A 9,721-nucleotide genomic window follows, 5' to 3' on the forward strand; every position below is an offset into this window, starting at 1 on the left:
TTAAAATAATCCCTTTTTTTTTTTTTTTTGCTTTGCAGCCTGAAATGAAGACGGAAACCGTTTTTTGTTTTATCCAGCTGTATTTACTCAGTGCAACTTATAACATCCAAGTGATAGATATAACACCAACATGTCAAAACAGAATTAGTCCTGGTGATATGTGAAAAATGTTTTCACTTTTTCATAAAAGCATGAAACTTGGTACACTTGTACAGTTTGCAGCCCTGAACATTTTCAGCAATGGAGCCATCGCAAAAACGCCTCATGGTCGCCATTTTACTTTCTGCCATTACCAAATTATGTATTTTATATTATATCTCCTGAACCAAACATGAACCAAACACAGAAAAGGTGATGTCTACCCCTATTTTTTATGGTCAAGGATTACAATGATATCATATACAACAAAATAAACTGTTGAGGTGAATAGTTAATGGTGAATTCAGTGACATTGTGATAAGAATTACAATGAAATAGCAGTATCTGAGAAGATGCAGACTGAAATTTCAAGCAAATTTCCTGTAAACTTAATTTACAATCACCCTCTGGGGCCAGAGTTGCCTATTATGTTAGTGTCCACAAAGGGGAAGCATTTATTTCAGTTGATACTTCCAAAGTCCCTTTAAGACAAGTCTTGTCACTCAGTGGCCATCTTTGAAACGCCTCTCGGGCATGCAAGTGCAGCCCCTATCTCTTTAAATGGGGAAACATCAAATTCTCCAAAACTGGTAACCAAGCTTATGATTAAATTTCATATTTGAAATCATCAATGAAATCTGACAACCACTGTATCATAACTGTTGTTTGTTTTGCTCAAATAGCGTTAAAAAAAAGCTTCTTTCTCAGGCTAGACCCGCCAGTGCACATGCGCAGTCCTGAGCTCACGTCTCAGAACGCTGACTGTTTCTATAGCAACCAGGACTTCTAATCGCAGCTGCATACTTCACTGATTAGTGATTGGCTCTTTTACTCAGAAGGCGGGGCTTCGTTCGATAGTCAAGCCTTTGCTAACAAGACGGGCTATTAGCACTTAGTGTAAACAGACAATCCGTTTAAAGGTTTTGCTAATGCAGAAACCAGTTTAACATGAACACAGAAGTCCACACATGAACAAGAAACGAAGCCACACAATGTTTTACTTTCTGTATCTCTGTATCTTGATTAACAGTTGTCCCATCCAATCAGTAGTAAGTATTCCATTCACAAACAATACCTAATTTTTACTTTTTGTCTGACTTATTGTGTTTTCAGACTTTTTTGGGTGATTTGTTTTTCACTTCACAAATACTTTACAGTGTGTCATATATAATCTTACCACAGTATCTCCAGTTTACAGTGAGGATTTTGTAGTGCATCAGAGAGCAGATTCACTGAATCTCCTAGTTTATTCTGAGACAGATCCAGGTGTCTCAGGTGTGAGGGGTTTGATCTCAGAGCTGAAGCCAGAGCAGCACAACCTTCATCTGTGACGCCACAATCACTCAACCTGTAGAGAACAATGACAGAATGTGAATTGTAGTTGAAGTGTCTGTAGTTTATTATTGACTCTGGTCTCAGAGCAGGAGAGGAGATATAATGACAAGCATTGCCACAAACTGCTGCTGATAGAATGAGATTTATGCATGTTGATGCTCAATGGTGCTGTTTGAAACTGTCATGTGCTTCAGGACTGAACAGACACACAGAGCTGAATGTGAGATATTGTTTCATAGTGATATAAGGACAAAGTCCCTTTAAGGCAAGTAAATTCACTCAGTGGCCATCTTTGAAACGCCTCTCGGGCATGCAAGTGCAGCCCCTATCTCTTTAAATGGGGAAACATCAAATTCTCCAAAACTGGTAACCAAGCTTATGATTAAATTTCATATTTGAAATCATCAATGAAATCTGACAACCACTGTATCATAACTGTTGTTTGTTTTGCTCAAATAGCGTTAAAAAAAAGCTTCTTTCTCAGGCTAGACCCGCCAGTGCACATGCGCAGTCCTGAGCTCACGTCTCAGAACGCTGACTGTTTCTATAGCAACCAGGACTTCTAATCGCAGCTGCATACTTCACTGATTAGTGATTGGCTCTTTTACTCAGAAGGCGGGGCTTCGTTCGATAGCGTGGCCATATTGAGCGTTGCATTTTTCCCCATTCAAAACTATTCTAGTGACACATCTTGGGTATTCTATAGTCTTTGATAAGGACAGATCTGTGTAGAGAAACAGTCACTTGCTCCTCTAATAAACACCTACAGGAAAACATTTGCTTCACAGGAGCCACGTGTTCCCCATTACATCTCATTTAATAACTCTTGTGATCAAACACATCATTGTGTCATGTTTGGCAGCTTATAAACTGAACAGAAATCACCAAATCACACATTAGTATCTGAACATTCAGGTTAAATCTGTATGACATCTGTGAGAACACAATGACCTCATGGGATTTCAGAAAAAGCGGAAAATAAGACGAAAATAAACTCTTATACAGAGATGGGCAGGTGAAGGAGTATTAATCAAACTAGCAGAAGCAACTGAAGCTCCAGTAAATGTTTGGTGGCCAAAAACAGGAGCAAGAGCTCATGATGTGATGAAGATTAATGAAATTAACATCATCTTCAGTCATTTGTGCTGAGATTTAGTGCGTCTAGTCAGAATTTACATTAAAGGACACATCTTACTGAAGACAAAGACATGAGACTATTGGAGAGATGATCTTACCACAGTTTCTCCAGTTTACAGTGAGGATCCTCCAGTACAGCACAGAGACTCTTCACACCCAAATCTAATTGTAAATGTTAAATGAATTGTATCCTGACAAGACAAATAAAAAATACAATTTTGTGCAGACTACACTTTTATTTGTTAGCCTATCTCTCTTTCTTTCAGTAGTGGAAATTTAAATGTGAGATTCTGGAAACAAGATCTAAATTTAGGGGGAACGGTCGGCTCGGGAAGACAATTATTCTAAGTAGACAGCGGGTGAACAAAGAGTGAATATACTAAAAAAAATTGTCCTGTGCAGACCTCTAGTACAAATCAATGTGTGATGCATCATTGGACTGAGATTTAAAATGTCAAAGAATAAAAAAACATGTTCATAAATCATTTAAAGCCTCATTCAAGAAAAAATAAATATTTATTTATTGCACTGTTAGTAGTTTTAATCAAACAGTCTGTCTTATGAAGACATTCACATAAATCGGTTTAATTACACTATTCATTACACAGCTGAGCTTTATACTGTTATTTTGATCTGTATTAATATGTACTGGGTAGTGGTGTGTGTGTGTGTGTGTGTGTGTGTGTGTGTGTTTCTCCTCCATCACCCAAGGATAGCAAAACCTGAGATCACCTACACTGTGAGATATTATTTATAGTTTATGTAAATTGTGGCAGATAGTACTTACACCTCAATGTATTGCAGTGCTTTACAAAACAGTACGTAATAACATATTCTTTATCTGATCAATGTCAGGACACCACATATAATTTTAATGATATACATGTTAGACATTTTATTTCCATGTTTTGAATATTTTCTTATGTTTTCTTTAATATAAACACCTCTCTGAGCTCTTATACAATGGAATACATGAGAAGAAATGTAGATTTGTACTCGGGTTGGTCGCCTCAAAAGCCCACTGTCCTTACACTCCCACTTATCTGACTGGTTTCTTTAGTAATTTTGTCTGATAACAGTCAAGCCTTTGCTAACAAGACGGGCTATTAGTACTTGGTGTAAACAGACAATCCATATAAAGGTTTTGCTAATGCAAAAACCGGTTTAACATGAACACAGAAGTCCACACATGAACAAGAAACAAAGTCACACAATGTTTACTTTCTGTATCTCTGTGTCTTGATTAACAGTTGTCTCATCCAATCAGTAGTAAGTATTCCATTCACAAACAATACCTAATTTTTACTTTTTGTCTGACTTATTGTGTTTTCAGACTTTTGGGTGATTTGTTTTTCACTTCACAAATGCTTTACAGTGTGTCATATATAATCTTACCTCAGTATCTCCAGTTTACAGTGAGGATTTTGTAGTACATCAGAGAGCAGATTCACTTATTTTCCTAGTTTATTCCTAGAAAGATCCAGGTGTCTCAGGTGTGAGGGGTTTGATCTCAGAGCTGAAGCCAGAGCAGCACAACCTTCATCTGTGACGCCACAATCACTCAACCTGTAGAGAACAATGACACACTCTTCACTCTCTCAGATCAGATCAGTTTAGCTGTGAATAAAGTACAAATACAAATCACAAAACACAAATAAAAATGTTTTGATGGATCATTGGACTGAGATCTAAACTGTCACAGAACAAAAACATTGTTGCACAATGTCAGAGGTTTAAAGGGGTCATGAACTGAGAAACCGAAATTCCCTTGATCTTTTGACATAAGAGGACATTGTACTATAAAAACATCCTGTTAATTTCAGAACTCAAAACTTTGTCGTTAGTCTAAAGACAGCTTATATTGAAGACAGTCTGACAAAACCACAGCTTGAGGAATGTTCTACTCTATAATGTAATAGTGTGGATAAGCACCGCCTCCACAGAAGAAGATTGACATCACTGCCTGATTAGCTCCGCCCACTGATTCACACATACAGTGTTTACGAGAGAGGCAAACATGCAGGTCTATGCAGAAACCAAACGATAAAGATGCTCTGAAGACAAGAAGATGCTGTTCAGTGTCAAGCTGTGGAATAAACAGTCTTTGTATTGCCTTCCTTCTGATCCCAATGTTAGGAAAGAGTGAATTAACTTTATTTTTAATGAAGATTCAGACCACGTCAGTAAGAAATCTGTCTTTTCTTCACTTAATTTTACCGCGGATTCGTTTACAAACAAGGCACAATTTGACGTGGGATCTTCTGAAAGATTGAAACTAAAAGACGATGTTGTGCTGATTATATTGGATCTGATGTGGCACCACACAAGTGTGAGTAACTGTTTTTATTACGTGATCACTATTGCTTTGTCTCTTCTTACAGATCGTTTGATATGTATTGAGTTATTTATGTGTTTTTTACCTAAATCACAGCAGCGTCCATCTGTGAAGGATGAAGACTGTCAAACACACAACTATTAGCCAATCACAGCAGTGTGTGTTTACTTCTGAGTCTACAATCCTCCACATCTATTCAAACAGAGCGTTCTGATGAGGAGGTCAAAAACAGGACAGACAATAGCTTATTACTTCTAAATTATGATGTTTTTTGATGTAAAAATCTTGACAACATTATAAGTGGACCTCAGAGAACAGTACAAAATAAAAAACAGAGGCAGTTCATGACCCCTTTAAAAATTACAATTACTTAAAATCCTTTATGTGCAAAGATATTTTAAATTATTAACAAGCCCAAATAATTTATTCATATGCCACTTCTCTGTCTCTGAATCTAATGGTGTCACTGATTTGATATAAAACACATCAAAATACTGACGACTAAACTCTGGACAACATCTGCAGCACTGAAGATTTATGAGCTTTAACTTTGATTTTCTTCATGTTTTAACAGTGAAGTGATTGTTCTCAGTGATACTTACTGAACTGATCTGGATTCTTTAATCACAGGCAGCAGCTTCTGAAGAACTTCCATATTTTCAGGCTTATTCTTTCCTTTAACAAATTTATCAAGACGGAACTCATTCAGTTCCTCTTCTGATGTCAACAGCACAAAAACTACAGCTGACCACTGAGATGAAGAGAGTTTGGTTTCCGTTATTCTTCCAGATTTCAGATACTGTTGTATTTCCTCCACTAGTGAATGATCACCCAGTTCATTCAGACAGTGGAACAGATTGATGGATTTATCTGGAGAGTCAATGGTCCTGATATTCTTCTTGATGTACTCAACTGTTTTCTCATTGCTGTCAGAGCTGCTTCTTGTCTGTTTCATTATTTGTTGTAGAAGAATCTGATGAGACTTTTAACTTCTGCACAGAGACTGTTTTTCCAATGCCAGCGACTCCCTTTGTCAGCACAGTTCTGATGGCTTTGTCTTGTCCAGGTAAAGGTCTAAAGATGTCACTGCATTTGATGGCTGTGTCCTCTGTTGCTGCTCTCCTGGATTGTGTCTCAATCTGTCTCACCTCATGCTCATTACTGATCTCTCCACTCTCACTCTCTGTGATGTAGAGCTCTGTGTAGATCTCATTCAGGAGTGTTGGGTTTCCCTGCTTTGATGTTCCCTCATGTAGACACTGAAACTTCTTCATTAGTTTTAATTTTAATGCCTTAAGGACTTCAGCAGACAGATGCTCAAACTTCTTCATCAGATTAGATCTAAACCTGTTGAGGACTTCATGCCTGGAAAATTAAAATACTGCATTATTAAATCAGCTAATGAGCACAGTGTCTTTTATGTATTCTGTATCATAATCAAATAATCTTTTACAGAAATATTATACCTGAGATCAGTCTTTGTATCTTCACTCTTATAATCTAATGATTGATTCATAGACGTGTCACTCCTCATAGACACACAGCTGGACTCTGCTTCTGATCTCTTCTGCTGAACTGAACTATAACAGAGAGATTAAAGTCAATCCTTTTAGCAAAGTACATGCTAAAATATTATTTAAACAATCACTATTTTATTACAAAAGATGTTAAATAGAACTGAGTGCTTTCACAAATGCATCTCTCTGTCTAACACTATAAATGTTAAAATATCAGATAAAAATATATAATTTTGCAATGTACAAGAATTTCTCATTTATTGTGGAAAATACTACCTGATTATATGACATGCTATAATAATATTTATATAAAAATGTACCTGAGATCAGTCTTTGTATCTCCACTCTTAAACACTATTGGATGATCCATAGACCTGTCACTCCTCATAGACACACAGCTGGGCTCTGGTTCTGATCTCTTCTGCTGAACTGAACTATAACACAACAGATTTAATCCTTTATGATGATAATCATTTTATTTTAAGGTCTTTAAGTATTTTTCATCAAAAACACTTAATGAGAAGGCTTTTCGATTTTTTTTTATTTTTTATAAATTCTTCATTTTAACTTAAAAACCTCCAGACACACAAACACAATGGAGACTCCCATCCACCATCATTCAAGGTGATTTAATACAGTGTTTATTCAAAGTACCTGCATCCTGGAGAAAAATCTTCATCTGTGGATGTTTGTGTGTCATCCATGATGAAACAGAATCTGATCTCCAGCACTGACTCTGAATAGAAATGACAAACAAACTCAATAATTCAGCTGAACGGATCCTGAGAGAAACAGATCATGAGACGCGGCGTTCACTCAGATACACAATGTTAGTCGTGTGTTAACAAATGATCAAATACACCACAGACAACACCAAACGCCAATCAAACCACGTTCATCTGCTTGCAAAAGAAAATATGAAACATATCAAACTAAACGTCCTTTAGAGGAAATATGAATGCGGAAGTCACTGTAAAGCACCTGAGCATCAGCACTCACTTTATTTACACAGATTCACAAAATCACCGCCTTTCTATGAAGCAGCTACACGTTAGTCATGGCTTAGCTTTTATAAAGGTTCCTATGAAACACTTTGATATTCCGTATAGAATCGATTCTGGCTGTTTAAATGGAGAAACATCAACTCTGAACATTTACTTTCACTTTTTATTGGTGATGCGGGAAACAATGATGACGTCACTCCACGCACGTGATCTCAAGCCTCATCCGGTGCGTTTGATCCGAAAAGCTAATGTTGTAGTGGGGGGCTTGATTTTGTAGTGCGGGGCTGCGGTTGGGGATTTTAAACAAAATCCTAATATTAAACAGCCCAAACACTTATAGATGAACATACAAATGAATGAAGACAACGTTATATAAGAATGCATATATATTTGTGCTTTTGTGATTTTAGCTCAATAATATTTTTTTTCTTTAATATTTTTATTATTTTAAGGGGATTTAACTAAATATTAAGCTCAAAATTATGCACCATTTATCTTCTGCAATATCAGGGTGTAACCTCTAGATGGCTGTATAGCCCTATATATAAATACATATAAATACATATAAACCGGTTGCTGCAGAGTGAGAACTTAAGACATAAAGCATGTTACTTGTATCAGGTTATTCATTGATATATTTTCAGACATTATTAAAGACTACATTTAGTAAAAGTTGAAATTTAAATGTTGATTTGAAGTGTCAGTTATTATTATATCTGGACAGAGAAAGCATTTTGTTAGGCTACTCATACTAGCTACAGCATGATCAGTCACACGAAAGTCATCAGAATAAATATTGGCTCAGTGTGACCAGGGTAATATTTTAAAACATAGAATTGAGTGTTTACATACCATGAACAGAGACGTTCTGTGGTTGAGATGTGTATCCTATTTGAAAAAATCTGCATTGCAATCAGCAACTGGTAAATTGAGATTCCAGTAACTTTACTGGCATGATAAAAAGGCTTTACAAAGCATTGACAGCGCTTCGAACCAATGGTGTTGAGAATTAGAGCCTACAATTCATAGTTTTCAGTCACGTGACTGGCTCGAAGACCTGTCGGGCAAAACATCTATAGAATTTCAGCAAAAGCTTGCCAATTTTCCATTTGTTTCCAATCCACAAATATTTAGATCTTTTGATGACCGGATTTACATCTTCGTCGAAATCGAAGACATCTCTAATTTGACAGTTTACCATCTGATCTCCCTAGAAATAAGCCGTAATTTCCTTTTATTTGTAACTCTTTGGTAGATACATTTATAATTTCCATTGCAATACTACTAGTACTGTTACTGCTAATAAAACAGATCTCTGGGGGCCCCAAAAGTTCGTGGGCCCTTAGAATCAATTAAAGTGCATTTTAAGTATAGAAACATTTTGAGTCTCCCCCTCCCTTGCCTCACAGTGCTTTGGTCCAAATGACTGCTTTCCTCTTTTACATCACCTCAGTGTTGCCAAGTCCATGGTTTTCACGTGGAATTGGGCTACTTTAACACTGTAGCCATGGGTTGTTTTTCATGTCCGTGGGTTGAAGCGCCCCCAATAACGTGATATTTAGCCCCTGGAATGTGAATTTTACTGGAGGAACCCCGCAGAAAACCCCGCAAAACCTCTGGGCACAAATCCATCAAAGAGAAGTTTCACTGGACTGTAGGTCAGTGGTGTAGAAATCGGTATAAATGAAGCTAATCTGATAAATGATGTTCACTTGATAACATCTTGCTGCTACCTCTGGAAGTAACCCAATAATTAGAATTTCCTTTAGGATTTCTAGTGTGGTTAGATGCATTGATGACACACATATTCCCAACATCGCACCTTCTGAAAATGAATCAGATTACTGTATGGAAGGATGCTAGATGGAGGGGTAGTACAAGATATATGCCATAACCACCACCACAGCTGTTAAATAAACACAAATTATTCACAATTTATTTGGTCATCTTTATTTTCTACAAATACAAAAGCAACAGATATTCTTTTTCCTTTTGAATTTTAAAATTATTTTACTTGACCATCTCCTCTTCATCTGTCAGTGGTGCTGGTGCAGGTTCTTCTTGCTGTCGACTGAGTACAAGTCAGTTGTTAATTTCATCTCTAATTAAAGGGGTCATATGATGCTGCTAAAAAGAACATTATTTGGTGTATTTGGTGTAATGAAATGTGTTTATGCGGTTTAAAGTTAAAAAAACACATTATTTTCCACATACTGTACATTATTGTTTCTCCTCTATGCCCCGCCTTTCTGAAA

The 9,721-nt window shown here is 36.7% G+C and overlaps 1 pseudogene; it reads right to left on the reverse strand.

Moving 5' to 3' along the window:
- The window catches only part of LOC107697809 (protein NLRC3-like), a 32,609-nt pseudogene extending 25,130 nt beyond the window's left edge, over window positions 1-7,479 (reverse strand).
- Between the last annotated feature and the right edge of the window lie 2,242 nt (window positions 7,480-9,721).

The sequence above is a fragment of the Sinocyclocheilus anshuiensis genome, unplaced genomic scaffold (genome assembly GCF_001515605.1).
Source record: "Sinocyclocheilus anshuiensis isolate Anshui unplaced genomic scaffold, SAMN03320099.WGS_v1.1 scaffold1123, whole genome shotgun sequence".
NCBI classification, from domain to species: domain Eukaryota; kingdom Metazoa; phylum Chordata; class Actinopteri; order Cypriniformes; family Cyprinidae; genus Sinocyclocheilus; species Sinocyclocheilus anshuiensis.